Raw genomic sequence first — 21,126 nt, 5'->3', positions numbered from 1 at the left:
GCGAGCAGCAGCAGCAGAAGCTAGATTTGGCCGGCAAGCTTGGCTGGCCTTACACGAACAGAATATGAGCATGGGATGGAGTGAGGGAGAGGAGGCGCACTGGGAGGAGTGGACTCAAAAGTTATAGATAAAAGAAATTGGGGAGATTATTCTTTTGTAGATGTTCGTTAGCGTGGCATTCCACGTTAGCATCAAAAGCTCACGTAGCATGTTTAGGACCGGGGATGGACCTCTCTTTACGGAGATTGGAGATCCAAAGTTGCATTTTTAGAGTTTAGGGATATGGTTGACACAGAAGAAGTTCAGAGACCCATGGTGTGTTTTACTCCTTTTGTAATTATAAGGAAGACATACATGTGCACTCAACACACACAAAAAAAAAGTCTACCTCCTACGCATGTATCTAAATTTTAATACTGAACGAAATCACTCCACACAAACCACATGTATATATAAAGGTGGGCAACTTGATTAATTTGATTTGTTGTGAGTGTGCACAATAATGTTCGAAAAGAGAAGTTACTTTTAACATTTACATGACAGAGAACTGCATTGATTGACTGGATATTACTGTTGTGCACGGCAACAGGTCTCTATAACATACATATGTGCAAACATGTCCACACGTACTATACACTTTCAGCCAGGTCACCCTGTTCCCTCCAACACAAGTGCAGTGATCCACAATAGAGTTGTTATATTGGCCACAATCTCATCCATTCACATGGACCACCATTTCTTCGTATGTCTAATGAATACTTAGCCATGGGAGACACCAGGATAGTTTAACGGTTGTGCCTCTCTTCTTTGCTAAATGCAACATGGCCACTTTGATCTCTTCTTTCGGCAACGTTCGATCGTCTCCTCTTTCGGCTTGTTTTGCGTCCAGAATTGGTTTCTCCAATCATATGTTCATCTGTTCTGGTGGTAACGGATTGTAAGTCTACGCAGCTCTGAATTGTAGTACCACTGTTTTTCTTTAAATGAGGACAAGAAAAATTAGTAGCCTGGATGCTTCCAGTGCAAATTTATGGATGTTTCTCATGAAATGTGGTTCATGAGGCATGCTGCACAGGCTGCACAGACATTTGATGTGCTTCACCACTGGAATGAATATGTTCTCTACCCGAACTATACCGATGCCTTTGCTTCACCACTGGCATGAATGTTCGGTACAGCCTGCAAGGTCGATGTGCAAGCACTTTATTATATATGGCGCGTAGGTAAAGATGTGATGCAAAGGCTTCCCCTGCTCATATACCGATGGACACACAGATTATGCTCTCAACCCTTCAGTGCAAAAGCCTAAAGAAAAGATGAAAGTAGTAAATGTATATAGGAAGAATGTAGAGTGACATCTAGTTCCTTCGCATGGCTTTCTTTAAAATAATATTATTTAAATTTAATTTGATTCCACTGGCACTTCGCGTTAATTTAATGAGTCAACAACTCACGATAACAAACATCACTGTTTAATTACATGAAAACACAATTCTTGACATTGTCCTAGAAGATTACCCTATCTTTGTTTCTTAATGATACCTCTGCTTCAGAAGTGAATAATTGATCTGCTACTTGCTGACTCTGTTTAACTTGTTAGTGTGCATTACCACGAGATGATCTATATAGTCACTGATAAATAATGTGCAGTGCTGAGCTATAGCCCCGCTACTAAAGTGCTTTTTATTTTTTGCTAAAGTAGTAATCAATTTTTCTCTATTAGCTTGCTGCGCAGATAAAACTTACATCAGACAAGCATCATGCACTCATGCCCACAACCACCATCCCTATATATACAGCTAGCTAGATCTCCGGTCTACCAGTACCATAGTTTTTCTCCGGAGAATCGTATAGCTTGGAGCATTCGAACATAATCACGCGCATAGGCTTAGGGCTTGGGAGGCATGAGGTGCTCGATGGTTTGGTCTCTTACTAATCACCTCTTGCAGTTGCAGTTCTATGATCTGACGACTAATGTTTTAACAGTACCCATATTTTAATTCATGTCTCGTTTCAGCTCAGTGGGAGAGACCGTTAGCACGGTCCGCAGACGCGGAACTACCGCTTTGTCCAGCTCTGTATCGGCTCAACTGCTAAGCTTTGTGGATGGACATGCATGGGCAGGTAACCATGTTTGCCGTGCAAGATGCAGCCAAGGAGGAGGGACCTTCGGCGTGCGTTGGCATGTGCATGACGATGCCATCCATCGCGCGCATCTTGTCGGGGGCCCTTGGCCGCCGCTATCGCCTCGCTCCTCCAGGCCCCCTTCCTCCCAGATCTTAAGCTCCTGGCGGCAGCGAGCACCAGCTGGATTTGGCCGGCAAGCTTCGCTCGGCCTTACCTGAGCGGAATATGAGGACGGGACGGAATGAAGGAGAGGGAGGCGCATGGGGAGGAGTGGACTCAAAAGTTAAAGATGAAAGAAATTAGGGGGTCCTTTTGTATATGCATGTCAGGGCGTCACACCACGTCAGCATCGAAAGCTCATGTAGCACGTTTAGCGTTGTGAAATGGACCACTCTTTACGTAGTTTAGACATTCAAATTTATATTTTGAGAGTTTAGGGACATGGTTGACACGGTAGAAGAAGTTCGGAGATCCGTGGTACATTTTACTCTTTTTGTAGTTTTATGGAAGACACAATGCACTCAACCTGCTCCCTCCTACACGAGAGCTGTGATCCACAACAGGTTGTCATATATATTGGCCGCAAATCTCGTCCGTTCACATGGACAACCATCTCTTCGTATGTCTAATGAATACTTAGCCATGGGAGACATCAGGATAGTTTGACAGTTGTGCCTCCCTTGTTTGCCAAATACAACATGGCAACTTTGATCTCTTCTTTCGGCTTGTTCGACGGCAAGGTTTTATTTCACCAACCATCTGTTCTGGTGGTAACGGATTGTAGGATTGTAAGTCTATGTTGCTTGAGATAATCCATCAACTGATGTCCTTTTAGTGAATTGTAGATTTCGTTACTAGCATCAAGTGGTTATTTTGGTCTTAAACCTTGTGTGGCTAGGACATTTAATTTGTTAGAGGTTGTTTTGTGCCAAGTTCTTCTTTTGTACTATCAACTGTCTTTCTTGATGAATGTCAGATATATGAGATACTCTTCTGGGTATCCAATGCCGGAGAAACAACGTGAGTTTCGATTTCAAAATCCACATTAGATAATTAGTAGCGGGTACTAAATGGATCCTTCAGGATACTGGTACTAAAGGGTTGTAGTACGCCCAAAAAAGTTATTAGACAAAATATTTCAAATTTGCGTTCACTGCATAGGGTTTAATTTGAAACTAGGATGTCACCTCACATGTAGCTTTCTTACCACCTCACCAATACCGATACAATATCAGCAGTTGGTCTAATTTTGACTGGTATATATGTGGTGAATGGAAGATCATTTTCCAGTAGTGATCTTTCTAAAAAATTTATATGATATTTATAGAATTTCATGTTTAATGACTCTCATAAGCTAGTACTATTTATCAGGGTTTCATGTACTCCGAGAAAAGCAAGGAGCTTTCCATACTATCACTAGTACAGAAAAGCCCTTTTGTCTTAGTCGCCAACTCCCTTTTGTCCCGTTTTCGGAATCGGGATCAGGAGTCCGCGTTTAGTCCCGGGTCAAATAACCGGAACTAAAGGGGTCCGCAAGGCTAAAAAATAATTGTACCAAACCATTCCAAACTCTGCAATTCGTGGGACTTGAACTTGAGACCTCTCACCTCGCACATAGCCTATTTATCACCCCACCTACACAACACATGTGACCTCAATTGGGATACATCTCTATTAAACTAATCCGTAGGTGACCCTTTAGTCTGGGTTGGAGCCATCAACCAGGACCAAAGGCTCTTTTAGTCCGGGTTGGTGCCACCAACTGGGACTAAAGGGCCATCCTTGGCCTTGTTTGGTTCCATAGGAACCCTAGAATACGTTTTCTAGGATCCGCATAAAGGGCTAAATGATGTCTATTTGCAAAATCTTTTTAGGGATGGGTGTAACTTTTCGCAACGAATCTAATAACGGTAATTAATCCATTATTAGCTATAGTGATGCTACAGTAACCATCCTCTAATCACGCAGTCAAAGACCTCATTAGATTCGTCAGGGTTTCTAGCGCATGGTTTTGAAGTTGATTTTGTAAACTGACTTTATTTAATACTGTAATTAGCAATCAAAGTGTTACTATTCCTAGAATTATAGAAAACCAAACAAGGCTCTTTAGTCCCGGTTGGTATTATCACCTGGGACAAAATATCAAGAACCTTTGGTCTCGGTTGGAGCCATCAACCGGGATTAAAGGGTGACTTTTAGTCCCAGTTGGCTGCTCCAACCTAAACTAAAGCTCCCCGCTGCCCCCTATCCATTGGACCCGGGATTAATGACTTCATTGGTCCGGATCCAATAGTAGTTGGGAATAGTGTGAAGGACCAAAGTTCCTTTCTGTAGTAGTGTATGAAATTATAGTTATCTGCTACTTTTTTCTAACTCCAGGATATTATATTACTTTCCAAAATGATTAATAGTAAATTTGTTGACAGAACTGACGTGGCCAGTAAGAAATCAACAATTGATTAAGCTGGGCCCTAAAAAGTGGTGGTAGTGAAATAATACTGCAATGGAAACTTTGATATGGTTTAGATCTCATACAGGCCAGTGGTAGTAGAGGTATGGCATTTTTCATGCGTCTAATATGGAGTTCGCCGCAAGTTAAATATGCAGCCTCTGTAACTGCCGGCTATAGGTGCCGACATATCAGTGCCGATGGGAGGCCCAACAATGTGGTAAAAGATAGTATGGAGCCAAATACATATTACTGCTGTTCAACCATAAGCCATTACCGGAAATTCATAGTTTGCCGTGTGCCAGATACTTTGTCGTGGGCAATATATCGAGCACAAGGCAGAGAGGTGATTTGTCATGTGCAGCAAAGAAAGTGTTGGCGCAAATCTAGTGCCAACACACGAATGCGCTTGATCACGCAGTGAGCGATGGCACAATTGCAGTGCCGATGCTCAGACCGGTCAGGGTAACCGGTCAGATCGGTTTGCCGGTGTAGAATAGAGAAGTCGAACGAACGCTCGCCCGGGAGGAACCCTGTCAGGGCAAGCGCACGTAGAGTTGTTTTAGGGTCAGCACACCACCTAGAACACCTTCAGACATTGCGGAGACGAAGGAAGAACAGCAAGTATGGGGGTTGGAAGAACTAGGGTTTGAGAAAGACAAAAAGTAATGCAAAGTAAAGAAAAGTAATAGATTGATATGTTTTGATTGATTGGATGTACTCAATCGGCCGTGGCCCTTTATATTTATAGGGTGGGATGGACTTATTCCGCAAGAAATTCTTTTACAGATCTAAATCAATTAAAAACTCTAATTTTACTCGGACTCCCCTTAGACGGCTCAGACCGGTCGTTCCCATGCCGAGCAGGCTACAGCATCTTGACCGGTCAGATCGCTCAGTCGGACCGGTTAGACCGGTTGGTACCAATTTTGGCTGTCAACAGAAAGTACACCGCAAAGTATGGGGTTTGCCATGTGCCACCAAGAAAACGCACAGCAAAAGGCGTTCATGTGCGCGCCAGGTGCGGCGGCCGTTAGAACGAGTGACGGCCAGCAACAGCCATTTGTTGTGTACCCTCCTGCGGCACACGGCAAAGCCTACGTTTTGCCGTGTGCCCACCCTGTGGCATACGACAAAGCGTGGTCACGTGTGCGTCACATGCGGCGGCCATTAGAATGAGGTACGGCCAGCGACGGCCATTAGAGTTTGTTGTGTCCCCCCTCGGTACACGGCAAAGACTGGTCTTTGCCGTGTGACCCCCCTTGGCACACAATAAAGGTTTGTCTTTGCCATGTGACCCCCCTTGGCACACAGCAAAGAATATGAAATTCTTTCACTTCTTCCCTCCAAATTATTGTTATCCTCTACATACATTGCTTGGCACTCCATGTTATAATTTGGTACATTTCACAAACTGTTTACTATATATAACTAATTTCTATCATTTAAAGGATTTTTTTCGTATAAGTCAAATTTGAACTGCAAGTGCACACAACAAAGAATATGAACCGTCAGCACATAAGCTTGGACGTTCGGATGTCCGAACATTAGCTGGCGGATTGTCCGCCCCAACAGGCCGAACAGTCCGCCACTCACTTTCAACCATGATATTATGTGTTTGCCGTATGCCAGATCAAGGCACACAACAAATGACAAGGCTTTACTGTGTGCCCGTTATCTGGCACATGATAAAGTGATTTTCAAATTTTATGAAGGATCTCGGATGGGGAAACAACAAAAATTAAAGTTGTAGATCTCAAAAAGTTATGAAACTTTGTAGTTGATAAATTTTTAATTTGAATTCACTTAGGTCTTCAAACAATCAATTTACACTCGGTTTAGTATAATATCTGGGGAAAGAAAAGGAGTATAAATACAACTGAGAGTGTAGTGCAGCGGTAGATGAGGTTACACGTGAGGGGGAGGTCATGGATTCGAATCCCACCAACCCACCAACCGTGTAGCGTGCGAATATTGCGCAAAAAATGCCGCGACTTGCCAATGCTAGCCGATGGGGCGTGAATTTTTTTAAGCATTTGTTTCAGGATTTTTTATTCAAATTTTGCCGAGTGTATTTTTTACTGTGGCTGTCTTAGTATACGACAAAGGCTTTGACGTGTGCCCCAGAAAAGGCATAGAGCAAAGTCGGCTTTGCCGGCTCCTGTTTGCTGTGTCGACTTTGCCGTGTGCTTTAGAGTCTTTGCCATTTGTCCCTGGCACACTGAAAATAGGCTCAATCTGGTAGTGATTTCGACACAACCTTATGGCCCAACATAAAGCAGCTGCGCCTACTATCAACTGTTTTCGTAGTTTACAGGAAAACCTCTGAGCCAAGAACCCAAGTTAGCTATACTGGAGGGAGGTTGCAACCCAGAAACAACCTTTCAGAATTCCAAATAAATTTTGCTATATGACAATCAAAGAAGAGATGTTGAATAGTAATTTGCAATTGCAAAAACAGCAAGTACCATCTCCCGTCCAGTTTCTCTTTAATAAATTATGTTTTGTGAGAGTGACACCTTTCCGTAGGTACCATAGAAAGATCTTAACTTTCAGTTGTAGCCTTAACTTTCATAAAGCACAGTTTTCAGGTGTTTTACCTGCTTGCTTCAAATCATTATACATTGACTTCCATAAACCGTAATGGCAGATGAATCGTCTTTAATACTTTGTTCGAACATTATAGTGCATATATACATGCTCCTTGTGCAACCTTAGGTTTATGTCTGTCTTGAAATTGTTAAGCACCTCTCTTATTTTTAATCTGAATCCACCAGAGCCTGGTACCTGGAAAAAAGGTGTGAAAATTTGCCAAATGGATGGCGCATGGTTGATGAGGCATGGCGTCCCGCCCAAACCGGGGGCCCGGTGCGAAATATTAAGATAGGTTCTGCCCTAGCGGCAGCAGCATCTATGCTGTCGAGTGTTGTGGCCGTCTAGAACTGGCCGTAACTCCCGAACCCCGAGAATGCCTTCTGCACCGCTCTCCCCACCAGTGCCTCCATCCCCGGCACCCCCGCATGGAATTCCTAGGGTTTGGAGCGTGTGGAGGCCGGCAAGGCGGCGGATCGGGCACGGTGGCCAGGGTACGGGTGAGATCGGCGAGCGATTAGGGCCTGTAGGGGTGGGAATTTTGGGTTCGATGACTAGAGTCCACAGCGGGGGAATGGGAAGGTGGGGGACAGGAGCAGGAAGGGGACCACGGGTAGTATTTCAATAAAATTTGAGGGTCTTTTTGCAAATTTGATAGCCCCACCCGATCCCGGCCGCCGATCCAACGGTTGGGGACTGCATGCGACGTGGCCCTCTGGTTTTGCCGAGCTTGGCTACGGTTTCGAAGAAGAGAGATTGGCCGCAAATCTCATCCGTTCACATGGGCCACCATCTCTTGGTACGTCTAATGAATACTTAGCCATGGGAGACATCAGGATAGTTTGATGGTTGTGCCTCTCTTCTTTGCTAAATACAACATGGCGACTTTGATCTCTTATTTCGGCAATGTTCGATCTCTTCATTCAGCTTGTTTTGTGGCAAGATTTGGTTTCTCCAAAGCAACCATCTGTTCTGGTGGTAACTGGTTGTAAGTCTATGTTGCTCGAGATAATCCATCAACTGATGTCCTTTTAGTGAATTCTAGAGTTTTGTAACTAGCATCAAGTGGTTATTTTGGTCCTAATAACCTTGTGTGGCTAGGAAGTTTGTAAGAGGTTGTTTTGTGTCAAGTAGTCTTTTTTTGTTGTACAATCTATTGTCTTTCTTGATGAGTATCAGATATATGAGATGAGATACTCTTCTCAGTATCCAATACCAGAGAAACAGCGTGAGCGTATGTTTCGGTTCCAAAATCCACTTTAGGTAATTAGTACTGGGTGCTAAAATGGATCCTTGCACGATACGGGTACTAAAGGGTAGTAGTACACCCAAAAATGTTATAAGAAAAAAATATTTCAAATTTGCGTTTGGGGCGTAGGGTTCTCACCTCACATATAGCTTTCTTGCCACCTCACCGATACAGTAGATCTAACTTAAGAATGTTTTCCTTTTAAACTTTCTAATTCTAATTAATGGCCTCTAGAGGTGACGACCATTAGGCCTTGTTTAGTTCCCTCCCAAAAATTTTACACACCATCACATCAAATATGTTGGCACATGCATGGAATACTAAATCTAGACCAAAAAACTAATTACATAGTTAGTTTGTAAATCGCGAGATGAATCTATTGAGCCTAATTTGGTCATAATTAGACACTAAACTGCTACAGTAACACATACTCTAATGATGGATTAATTTGGCTTAAAAAATGGTCTCGTCGTTGCAGACGAAATCTATAATTTATTTTGTAATTAGTTCACGTTTAATATATACTTCAAATGTGTGTCAGGAATTTCAGAAGACAAAACAACAGCACAACACGTGGCTTGCTCGGTGAGGATTTTTTTTTGGCCTCCGCTTGGTGGGGATGGAAACATGTGGACGAGAGATTGCTTAGAGAATTTTTTATGCTAACGTGAGCAGGGGTTCCAGCTAGCAGCGTCTAGCACTGTCCTCTTCAGATGCTATCTCGACACTTTATTTTGGGAATTTTTTTTGAATTGTAAAGGTGCAAATAAATTGAGACGGAGGGAGTATGTGGTATGACGTTTTTCATGAAGATAGAATTTTGGCTTGCTTCTAATATGGAGTTAGCCGCAAGTTAAAATATGCAGCCTCTGTCACTGCCGGCTATAGCTGCCGACATATCAATGCTAGATGGAGGCCCCACAGCGTGGTAAAAGATAGTGGAGCCAAATACATATCACTGCGGTTCAACCATAAACACATACTGTACATTTTAAACTATAGGTTATTTAACTCTCTGTTTAAATTATAGGTTATTTAAAATTTTCTAGTTTTAAAATTTTTACTATATGTCTAGATATATACATTATATTTATATACATAGTAAAAATTATGCATATTAAAAATTTAAAACGACCTACAATTTGAAATGGGGAGGGTAGTAATTGTGGGCGTATCATTCAAATTTTATTTGATTAATGGCCGGAATCCGGTAGTGATTATTGTTGGGCGTGAATGGGATCCATTAGGCTTGACGTAATGGATTCAAAATCCTTGAGAGAACGCAAACTCGTTTTTTGCGGAAAAATTATGTTTTTTAAATGTTGCAGCACATGGTTGTGTGTAGTAGCTGAACCAATAGTGATAGCCTCCAGTACTCTGCCGTTTCAACTACTAGCATTCAAAACCGGCAGTGATACTATGTTCCCTAGTAGTGATGCAAGCATGAGATCTTAATTAGAGATCAAACTAGTGTCGGTAGAGGTGAAGCCTGAGCCTGAACCAGTGTGGCGGATGTTGCTGATATAATTGATCAAACCAGTGGCAGTAGAGCTTTATTTTGTTTCTTGACGAATATATATGGGACACTACATCTGCAATCGAAGAAAATAATTTTTTTAGAAAAAATACACTATGTCTATTTTCTCTCATTATATTCGTGCCTTAAATTCTCTGTGCTCTGATCTCAGTAAAACTCCGTCTCCACATTGTCTCGAAGATTACTCCATATTCTTTTCTTAGTTATACCTCTAATTCAGGAGTGGATAATGGATCTGCTACTTGCCGACTCTTGTACATTAACTAGTGTACATTATTATTGGTTCACTGCCTGAAGCTGAGCCCAGCCCATGGATGTGCAGTGCTGAGCCCAGCCCCATTACGAAATGCTTTTGATTTGTCCTAAATCATCGGTAATATATTATCAATACAATTTAATTCTTCTCTGCCGTGCAGATAAAAATTATGTCAGACAAGGGTTTTGCCCACTGCCACCATCCCTATATATACTGCTAGATCCTGATCGATACCACTACTCTTCTCATATGTTGTTGTGACTGGGGAATGGCTAGCTTGCATAGTGTCTGTCACTAGACTCTATATATATGCCATGTGAACCATATTCTAAGCATTGGAATGCAATCATGTACCTGTGTATAGGCTTGGGAGGCATGAGGAGCGCCATGGTTCCGTCTCTTACTGATAAATAGAGTGTTGTCTCATTCCAGTGCAGTACCCAACTGCCACCATGTGGGCACAGTCTTGTGCGATCAAGTACTACATTGACTTACTGATCTGTATCATCTCAACCGCTAGTATCAATCAGACGGTACTGGGCGAGCAGCCAGTACTAACCATAGGTTCCCGCTCGATACTAATACCTATTTCTCTAGCAGTGGAACATGATTAGAGATCAAAACAGTGGCAGTACTAGAGAGCTTATTTTTTTGACAGAGAGAACTAGTTTGGGATGGCGTTATTGAGCATCAAGATTAGAAATTTGCTTCCTTAAGTACACCAGTTTAGAATGTTTAATTACTTGATACACTAATGATATCCCTGTTTCCAATAATGTCTTTTCATAATAGTTATAGAAAACACTAGATTTTCTTCTCAAATTCAACAAAACAAGATTTTCCCAAACCCCAGAAGGGCCCGTCCAAGTTCATTTTCTCTGCTAAGAATTCAAGATTGGCATGGTGAGGCCTTGCTATAACGATCAGTTGGCCTGAAATGATGGTTGCTTCTAACAGTCATCTTTTTTTTTCCAGAGAGCGAGACTAGGAGGCAAACTCAAGAATGTAGATAGTGAAGGCATTTGTTTAATGACAAATATATATGGGACACTACATCTGTAATTGAAGAAAATCATTTTTTTCAAAAAGTACTACATTTCTATTTTCACTGATTCATGCCTTAAATTTTCAGTGCTCTCATCTCAGTAAAAACTAAGTTTCCTAGTACTACATTACTAAATTCTTTTTATTTGACCTAAATCCATCCGTAATATATTATCAATATAATTGTTGATCTTTGCCATGCAGATAATAATTATGTCCAACAAGGGTCATGCCTACTGCCGCCATCCCTATATATACCCTGCTGCTAGATCTCTTATCGATACCACTACTCTTCTCATATATGTTGTTGTGACGGACAGGCACTACCGGAAACTCGCAAATTGCGGTGTGCCATAACCTTTGCCGTGTGCTGAAACACGGGCACACGGCAAACCGGACCTTTGCCGTGTGCCAGAAGAAACAGCACACGGCAAAGGTTCAACTCACGGCAATAATTTTATTTGCCGTGTGTCCGCGCAAAAAACACACGGCAAACATGTGCGTTTGCCGTGTGCTGAAAAAGGATGCACAAGGCAAACCTTTAGCACACGGCAAAGAGCCCCTGTTTGCCGTGTGCCTGCTATATTGCACACGGCAAACCTCTGGCACACGGCAAAATTGTGCAAAAAAATGTTGATTCAGCACTCCCAATTTTTTCTGATATACATATACAGTGTATTGCACTCCTTGTTAAAATATGGTATATTTCTCGTTATTTTGGCTATATTTAGTCATTTAATTTCATTAATCGAATTTTTGGGGTTGAACTAGACGTGTTTGGAATAGTGGAGTATAATGGATAGAAAAATGATATTCATATTTAGGAGCTTAATTTGATGACGTAAGCATGAAACAGAAGTAGATTTCGAAGATCTTGCTCGCAAACCATGCTCAGAACTGTTAGAACAAATCGTTTTAAAATTCCATAAACAGCAAACGAATTCAAAAAATCATATAATTTGTCATAGTATCATGATTTGATGCATGGAGATGGTGGTAAAATTTTGAGAACGTTTTGCGAAAGTTTTCATGTATGCTTGTTACAAATCGAAACATGTCCAGAGAAGATCCGTAGAGTTGAGAAGGAAACGTTTACATTTGGACAGAACGTTACGAACGAATTAGCGGTTGACTTTAAAACTGTTTGTGTTTGCAAAAAACAACTTAGGCTCTTTAATGCCAAATTTTGGTTAATTTTTGGATGACTGGTATATTTATTATTTTTTTGCAATCAAATATTTCTTTCAAACACATGAAATAATAACAATATCAAAATAAAACATAAATTTTTCAATCACTTTAGCAATGTGGTGATAAAATGTGATAAAGTTTAAAACATGAAATATAATACCAAAGCGCTTGAAAACAAAATTTAAAAAGATTTCAAAAATTGAAATAAAAATAGTCAAATAGTTTGTCGTGTGCAGTGGCCGAGGCACACGGCAAACAGGCCCTTTGCCGTGTGCCGGGCCGTAGGCACACGGCAAATCGGCCAACACAACGCCACCTTGCCGGGCCGCCACCCGCGCTCTGGTGCCGCGCCGCGGGCCTGGCCGCACCCCCCGCTGCCCGCTGGCCAACAGCCCGCCGCACCCGTGCTCCGGCCTGGCCGCGCCGCCGCCTCGGCCCTTTGCCGTGGGCCGAATTGGGGCACACGGCAAAGGAGCCCCCCCTATGCCATGGCCCGGATCGGGGCACACGGCAAAGGGGCTCTCTTTGCCGTGGGTCGGATCGGGTGGCACACGGCAAATGGGGCAACCCCCACTTAGCCGTTTTTGGCCAACCGTTCCGACACCCCGCGCATTCACCGCGTTTTGGCTCACCTGTGCGCTGCTTGCTGGTGCTCGCCGCCACCCCTCTGCGCCCTCGCTGCCGGCACCGCCTCCCACCCGCCGGCGCCTCCCTTGCCACCGCCTCCCAGCCGCCGCACCCTCCCCGCCGCCACCCCGCTCACCCGCCTCCGGTGCCACCCCTTGCCAAGCCTCCCTGCCTACGCGCCGGCCCAGCCGGCCCCGGTCGCCGCGTCTGCCTCACCGGCGTCCCGGCGCGCCATGCCCCGGCCCGGCCCGCCCGGCGGGGCCCTCCACCCCGCCTCCTCTCTGCTCCCGGCCGGCCCCAGTCCACGCGGCCACCAAGCAAGCCGACGGCTCCGGCCACCCCCGCCCCGGCCCGCGTACCGGGGGCCGTCCACCCCGCCTCCGCGCCGCACCCCGAGCAGTGAACCTGCCCCACTGACGCGTCCATCCCGGCGCGCCGCGCAGGGCCCTGCCTCCGGCCTCTGCTTGCGCGGGCCGTGCCTGGGCGTGCCCCCCCCCCGTGTGCTGGTGCCCGCTAGTGGGGCCACCTCCTCGCCGAGCAGAGCCGCCACGCCACCCCGCGGAGCTGTGCCGCACCCCTGCCGACCAAGCCCCACTCAGGGCCAAGGAGTTGCCGCCGGGCCGCCCCGCCGCAACACATCCACCTCACGCCCGCCACTTTCACCGTGCCACCGCGCCGGTGAGTTATTTGTTTTCCATTTGTCCTATCAATTCATTACAATTTTGGAAAATGTTTATCGATAATTTTGTTGTAAATTGTTATTTGCATGCAATTGAAGATCCACGGTGCGCCGCACCGTCTCGCCGGCCCTGCACCGGCTTGCCGCTCTGGTGCCACGCCGATCGCCGACGCCTTGCCGCCCCGCCGTGCCCCAACTCGGGAGCTGCTGCCCCGACACGCGTGTTGAGTCTTAGGTGAGGACGTTCAAAAGGCACCTCATTCCATCTCATGTTTGTAGAATATTACGTAACCTAGTTAATCTAGTTGCCTGTGATGATAGAAAATTTTACCCAAATTTGGTTTGGGTAACATATGATGATCTTGAGCTTGTGTGAGTGTATTCATTGTGTCGTGTAGTTATGCTTCTCATGATTGTCATCAAACCATGTGACACATCCATGCCCAGAGCAAACTTTCGTTTGTGTTGATATTTGTGTTGATATGATGGTTGGGCTGGATGTGTCACATGGTTCCATGTATATCATGAACTTTTTTTAGATGATTTCTTATGCTGCAAGTTCAAGATCAAATGAAACGAAACATATCTGAGGCATACAACAGTAGTTCAATACTTTTTTTATTGAGATGACCAATAGTAACAAATTATTGATTATAATTTCACACATATTATTATTTTTTTTTCAGGACCGAGCACCGCCACCTAGTTCCCGTCGCCGGCCTCCGCCACCGGACCATATAGCAAGGTGAGGCATACAAGAGTAGTCCGCTTTTCGTACCGCATGTTTGTATATCACGTAACCTAGTTAGGCGTCTCCCGTTCGAAATAGATACGGATGGAAATATGCAAAACTTTGCATATGTACGATCGTATATATTTCGAATTGTCCACGTTTTTTGGACAGCCCGAGGATGCGTAGATGGAGTTAGTTTCCATGTTCTACTCGCATTCGAGAAAGAGTATCGTCATCATTTCCCCGTTGTTCTCCGGATACACAATCTCTCTTCCGGGATGTGTATTTGGAGAACAGCGGCGAAATGCTGCCGAAATTCTATCCCGGATCGGAGTAGAGCATGGAAATCGAGTCAAGCTACGCATCTTCGGGTGGGATTAGGACCTATCTTAACCTAGTAGAATGTTTGGACATCGTGTAGATGCAAACATTCTCTTGTATATTATATTACTCGTTGATATGATAGAGTATGGATGACTGTGCGTGGATGTACTCCGGTTGGAAACAAGGGGGGAGTTGACCTTGGAATGGATTCAGAAGACCGAGACTTTCTTGGATCGAGCATTTGCAAAGATTAAAGGAGGCTCATGCACTTGGTGTCCCTGCACCAAATGTGGAAACACGCGTCGACAGACACGGGAAGTCATGACACAACATCTTTGCAATTATGGATTTACGAGAGACTGTACCCGGTGGACTTACCATGGTGAAGGCAATCGTATGAGAAACGAGGTCGTTAGGCAACGCATTGAAGATCATGATGCTGATGCCGGGGTAGGAGATATGTTAGATGACTTTCATGAAGCACACTTCGAGGGAGAACGTAGCGAGGAGGAGCCAGAGCCAACCGCGAAGGCGTACTATGACATGTTGGGTGCAGCACAAGAACCCCTTCATGGGCATACCAAGGTTTCACAACTGGATGCCATTGCGCGCCTGATGGCCGTGAAGTCCCAGTTTACCCTGAGTCGAGATGCTTTTGATGTTATGTTGACAGTTATTGGCAGTCTGCTTCCGGAAGGTCACATTCTTCCAAAAAGCATGTATGAAGCACAGAAACTCCTTCGTGCATTGAAGATGTCGTATGAGCAGATACATGCATATCCAAAGGGATGCATCTTGTTTAGGAAAGAACATGCGGAAGCAAAGTACTGTCCAAAGTGTGAATCTTCTAGGTTCGTAGAGGTAGATACTAGTGATGGTCAGAAGAGGCAGATCGTGGTCCCCGTGAAAGTCCTACGATACCTTCCGCCCATACCGAGGATCCAACGGCTATTCATGACCGAGGAGTCCGCGAAACAGATGACATGGCACAAAATGGGAACTCGATACAATCCTAATAAGCTTGTATATCCATCCGATGCTGAATCATGGACCCACTTTGACGGGATTCATCGAGTCAAAGTAGATGAAGTTCGTAATGTGCGTGTTGCCCTAGCAACAGATGGCTTCAATCCATATGGAATGTCGGCTGCACCTTACACTTGTTGGCCTGTCTTCGTTATACCCCTCAATCTCCCTCCCGGCGTGATTTTCCAACGACAGAATATATTCTTGTCGCTGATAATTCCTGGACATCCGGGAAATAATATGAGTGTCTACATGGAGCCCCTGATTGATGATTTGCTCAGTGCTTGGGAGGAAGGGGTTTGGACATACGATCGAGCTACAAAGAGAAACTTTAGGATGTATGTTTGGTACCATTATTCCCTGCATGACTTGCCGGCGTATGGAATATTCTGCGGCTGGTGTGTTCACAGAAAGTTCCCTTGCCCAGTATGCAAGGCAGCTCTGATGTTCATATGGTTGCGGAAGGGTGAGAAATATTCTTCGTTCGACAAACATCGACAATTCCTCCCTCTTGACCATCCATTCAGACACGAGGTGGAGGGCCGAGTGGGACGACATCCAGCAAAAATTGGATCAAGTTCTAACATTTATGCAAAGCCTGGGCTCGGCGATGGGTGTTTCGCCTCCACAATTCCCTCCGGCCCCACTTGTTCGTCGTGCAGAAACTCCTCCTACCGTAAGTGGTTTTGACTCCTATCGAGTTTCGGAATGTCTTAGTGACTTAGCATTAATCTAGATTTACTTAAAAATAATATCTTATGATACATCTACAATGACTTACAACTTAGGCTAATGCTTGTAGTTTTATTCTTATGTAACTCAATATATATTCGCTTATGTGCAGAATCAGTCGGCGGCATCCAATGATGGGCCAGTGAATCCTGACTTCTCGCCTCCGGTGCAGCAGACTCAGCAGCCTCAGCAGTTTGTGTGGCCACTGCCTCAATGGGTGGCTTGGATTCAGCAGCAGTAGCAGCAGCCAGGTTGGTCGCAGACGCCTACATGGCCGATGTGGCCGCAGCACCCGCCACAGCCACCGCCGCCGTCGGACCCGTGAGTTACATTGTATGGACTTATTTTGTACCAACTTGTATGGATTTGTATGGACTTGATTTGTATGGACTCGACTTGTACTTGTGGTTGTCGATGAACAAAAAAAGACTTTATTGGTATATGTGTATCAAATGTCTGTGATGCTTATTTGGATACATGAGATAATCATTGTGATATATATGAAATGCTTGGGGTACCATATACGTAATCAACAAACAAAAAAATTTGAATCTGGGACCTTTGCCGTGTGCAAAAACCAGGGCACACGGCAAAGGAACCATTCTTTGCCATGTGCAAAAGCTTCTGCACACTGCAAAGGTTCGGTCTTTGTCGTGTGCCACATCGGCAGGGCACAAGGCAAACCCACTTCCACGTCACCTTTGCTGGAGGCCATTTTTTTTGCCGTGGGCCGAGATTTGCACACGGCAAAAAGTTTGCCGTGTGCCCGATATGTGGCACACGGCAAAGACCGCCTTTGCCGATACCTGAATGCCGTGTGTCGTTTGCCGTGTGCGGCACACAGCAAAAACTTTACCGTGTGCATATCGGCTTTTGCCGTGTGCTTTGGCACACGGCAAACCGACGGTTTCCTGTAGTGAGGGGAATCGCTAGCTTGTGCATACTATCTGTCACTAGGCTTTATATATGCCATAGGAACCATATTCTCAATGTTCGAACGCAATCACATACGTATGTATAGGCTTGGGAGGCATGAGGAGCGCCATGGTTCGGTCTCTTACTGCAAAACGGAGTCTTGTCTCATTTCAGTTCAGTACTCAACTGCCCGCGAGTGGGCAGTCCTGTGCGATCAAGTACCACATTGGCATACTAATCTGTATCAGTCCAACCGCTACTAACTTGTTGAGTGGACTTGAGCCATGCTGTGAGCAGGACAACATATCGCTCCTTGTTCGAACATTATAGTGCATATATACAGGCTCCTTGTGCAACCTTAGGTTTATGTCTGTCTTGAAATTGTTAAGCACCTCTCATATTTTTAATCTGAATCCACCAGAGCCTGGTACCTGAAAAAAGGTGTGAAAATTTGCCAAATGGATGGCGCATTGTTGATGAGGTATGGCGTCCCGCCTAAACTGGGGGCCTGGTGCGAAATATTAAGATAGGTCCCGCCCTAGCGGCAGCAGCATCTATGCTGCCGAGTGTTGTGGCCGTCTAGAACTGGCCGTAGCTCCCAAACCCCGAGAATGCCTTATATATGCACCGCCCTCCCCACCAGTGCCTCCATCCCCGGCACCCCCACATGGAATTCCTAGGGTTTGGAGCGTGGGGAGGCCGGCAAGGCGGCGGACCGGGCACGGTGGCCGGGGTACGGGCGAGATCGGCGAGCGATTAGGGCCTGTAGGGGTGGGAATTTTGGGTTCGATGACTAGAGTCCACAACGGGGGGAATGTGAAGGTGGGGTATAGGAGCAGGAAGGGGACCACGGGTAGTATTTCAATAAAATTTGAGGGTCTTTTTGCAAATTTGATATCCCCGCCCGATCCCGGCCGTCGATCCGCCCGATCCGACAGTTGGGGACTGCAGGCGACGTGGCCCTCTGGTTTTGCCGAGCTTGGCTACGGTTTCGAAGAAGAGAGATTGGCCGCAAATCTCGTCCGTTCACATGGGCCACCATCTCTTCGTACGTCTAATGAATACTTAGCCATGGGAGACATCAGGATAGTTTGATGGTTGTGCCTCTCTTCTTTGCTAAATACAACATGGCGACTTTGATCTCTTATTTCGGCAATGTTCGATCTCTTCATTCAGCTTGTTTTGTGGCAAGATTTGGTTTCTCCAAAGCAACCATCTGTTCTGGTGGTAACTGGTTGTAAGTCTATGTTGCTCGAGATAATCCATCAACTGATGTCCTTTTAGTGAATTCTAGAGTTTTGTAACTAGCATCAAGTGGTTATTTTGGTCCTAATAACCTTGTGTGGCTAGGAAGTTTGTAAGAGGTTGTTTTGTGTCAAGTAGTCTTTTTTTGTTGTACAATCTATTGTCTTTCTTGATGAGTATCAGATATATGAGATGAGATACTCTTCTCAGTATCCAATACCAGAGAAACAGCGTGAGCGTATGTTTCGGTTCCAAAATCCACTTTAGGTAATTAGTACTGGGTGCTAAAATGGATCCTTGCACGATACGGGTACTAAAGGGTAGTAGTACATCCAAAAATGTTATAAGAAAAAAATATTTCAAATTTGCGTTTGGGGCGTAGGGTTCTCACCTCACATATAGCTTTCTTGCCACCTCACCGATACAGTAGATCTAACTTAAGAATGTTTTCCTTTTAAACTTTCTAATTCTAATTAATGGCCTCTAGAGGTGACGACCATTAGGCCTTGTTTAGTTCCCTCCCAAAAATTTTACACACCATCACATCAAATATGTTGGCACATGCATGGAATACTAAATCTAGACCAAAAAACTAATTACATAGTTAGTTTGTAAATCGCGAGATGAATCTATTGAGCCTAATTTGGTCATAATTAGACACTAAACTGCTACAGTAACACATACTCTAATGATGGATTAATTTGGCTTAAAAAATGGTCTCGTCGTTGCAGACGAAATCTATAATTTATTTTGTAATTAGTTCACGTTTAATATATACTTCAAATGTGTGTCAGGAATTTCAGAAGACAAAACAACAGCACAACACGTGGCTTGCTCGGTGAGGATTTTTTTTTGGCCTCCGCTTGGTGGGGATGGAAACATGTGGACGAGAGATTGCTTAGAGAATTTTTTATGCTAACGTGAGCAGGGGTTCCAGCTAGCAGCGTCTAGCACTGTCCTCTTCAGATGCTATCTCGACACTTTATTTTGGGAATTTTTTTTGAATTGTAAAGGTGCAAATAAATTGAGACGGAGGGAGTATGTGGTATGACGTTTTTCATGAAGATAGAATTTTGGCTTGCTTCTAATATGGAGTTAGCCGCAAGTTAAAATATGCAGCCTCTGTCACTGCCGGCTATAGCTGCCGACATATCAATGCTAGATGGAGGCCCCACAGCGTGGTAAAAGATAGTGGAGCCAAATACATATCACTGCGGTTCAACCATAAACACATACTGTACATTTTAAACTATAGGTTATTTAACTCTCTGTTTAAATTATAGGTTATTTAAAATTTTCTAGTTTTAAATTTTTTACTATATGTCTAGATATATACATTATATTTATATACATAGTAAAAATTATGTATATTAAAAATTTAAAACGATCTACAATTTGAAATGGGGAGGGTAGTAATTGTGCGGCATATCATTCAAATTTTATTTGATTAATGGCCGGAATCCGGTAGTGATTATTGTTGGGCGTGAATGGGATCCATTAGGCTTGACGTAATGGATTCAAAATCCTTGAGAGAACGCAAACTCGTTTTTTGCGGAAAAATTATGTTTTTTAAATGTTGCAGCACATGGTTGTGTGTAGTAGCTGAACCAATAGTGATAGCCTCCAGTACTCTGCCGTTTCAACTACTACCATTCAAAACCGGCAGTGATACTATGTTCCCTAGTAGTGATGCAAGCATGAGATCTTAATTAGAGATCAAACTAGTGTCGGTAGAGGTGAAGCCTGAGCCTGAACCAGTGTGGCGGATGTTGCTGATATAATTGATCAAACCAGTGGCAGTAGAGCTTTATTTTGTTTCTTGACGAATATATATGGGACACTACATCTGCAATCGAAGAAAATAATTTTTTTTAGAAAAAATACACTATGTCTATTTTCTCTCATTCGTGCCTTAAATTCTCTGTGCTCTGATCTCAGTAAAACTCCGTCTCCACATTGTCTCGAAGATTACTCAATATTCTTTTCTTAGTTATACCTCTAATTCAGGAGTGGATAATGGATCTGCTACTTGCCGACTCTTGTACATTAACTAGTGTACATTATTATTGGTTCACTGCCTGAAGCTGAGCCCAGCCCATGGATGCGCAGTGCTGAGCCCAGCCCCATTACGAAATGCTTTTGATTTGTCCTAAATCATCGGTAATATATTATCAATGCAATTTAATTCTTCTCTGCCGTGCAGATAAAAATTATGTCAGACAAGGGTCTTGCCCACTGCCACCATCCCTATATATACTGCTAGATCCTGATCGATACCACTACTCTTCTCATATGTTGTTGTGACTGGGGAATGGCTAGCTTGCATAGTGTCTGTCACTAGACTCTATATATATGCCATGTGAACCATATTCTAAGCATTGGAATGCAATCATGTACCTG

The 21,126-nt window shown here is 44.1% G+C and overlaps 1 long non-coding RNA gene across 1 annotated transcript; it reads left to right on the top strand.

Moving 5' to 3' along the window:
• The first annotated feature begins 16,367 nt into the window (after nt 1–16,367).
• LOC120663352 lies at nt 16,368–17,006 on the top strand. Its single transcript, XR_005670485.1, has 2 exons — nt 16,368–16,510; nt 16,679–17,006. It is a non-coding gene; the product is annotated as an uncharacterized LOC120663352 (long non-coding RNA).
• Nucleotides 17,007–21,126: the final 4,120 nt, after the last annotated feature.

This window comes from Panicum virgatum, chromosome 3N (genome assembly GCF_016808335.1).
Source record: "Panicum virgatum strain AP13 chromosome 3N, P.virgatum_v5, whole genome shotgun sequence".
Lineage (NCBI taxonomy): Eukaryota > Viridiplantae > Streptophyta > Magnoliopsida > Poales > Poaceae > Panicum > Panicum virgatum.
Note: the sequence above shows the minus strand (reverse complement) of the source record. Positions and strands in the feature narration are given on the sequence as shown.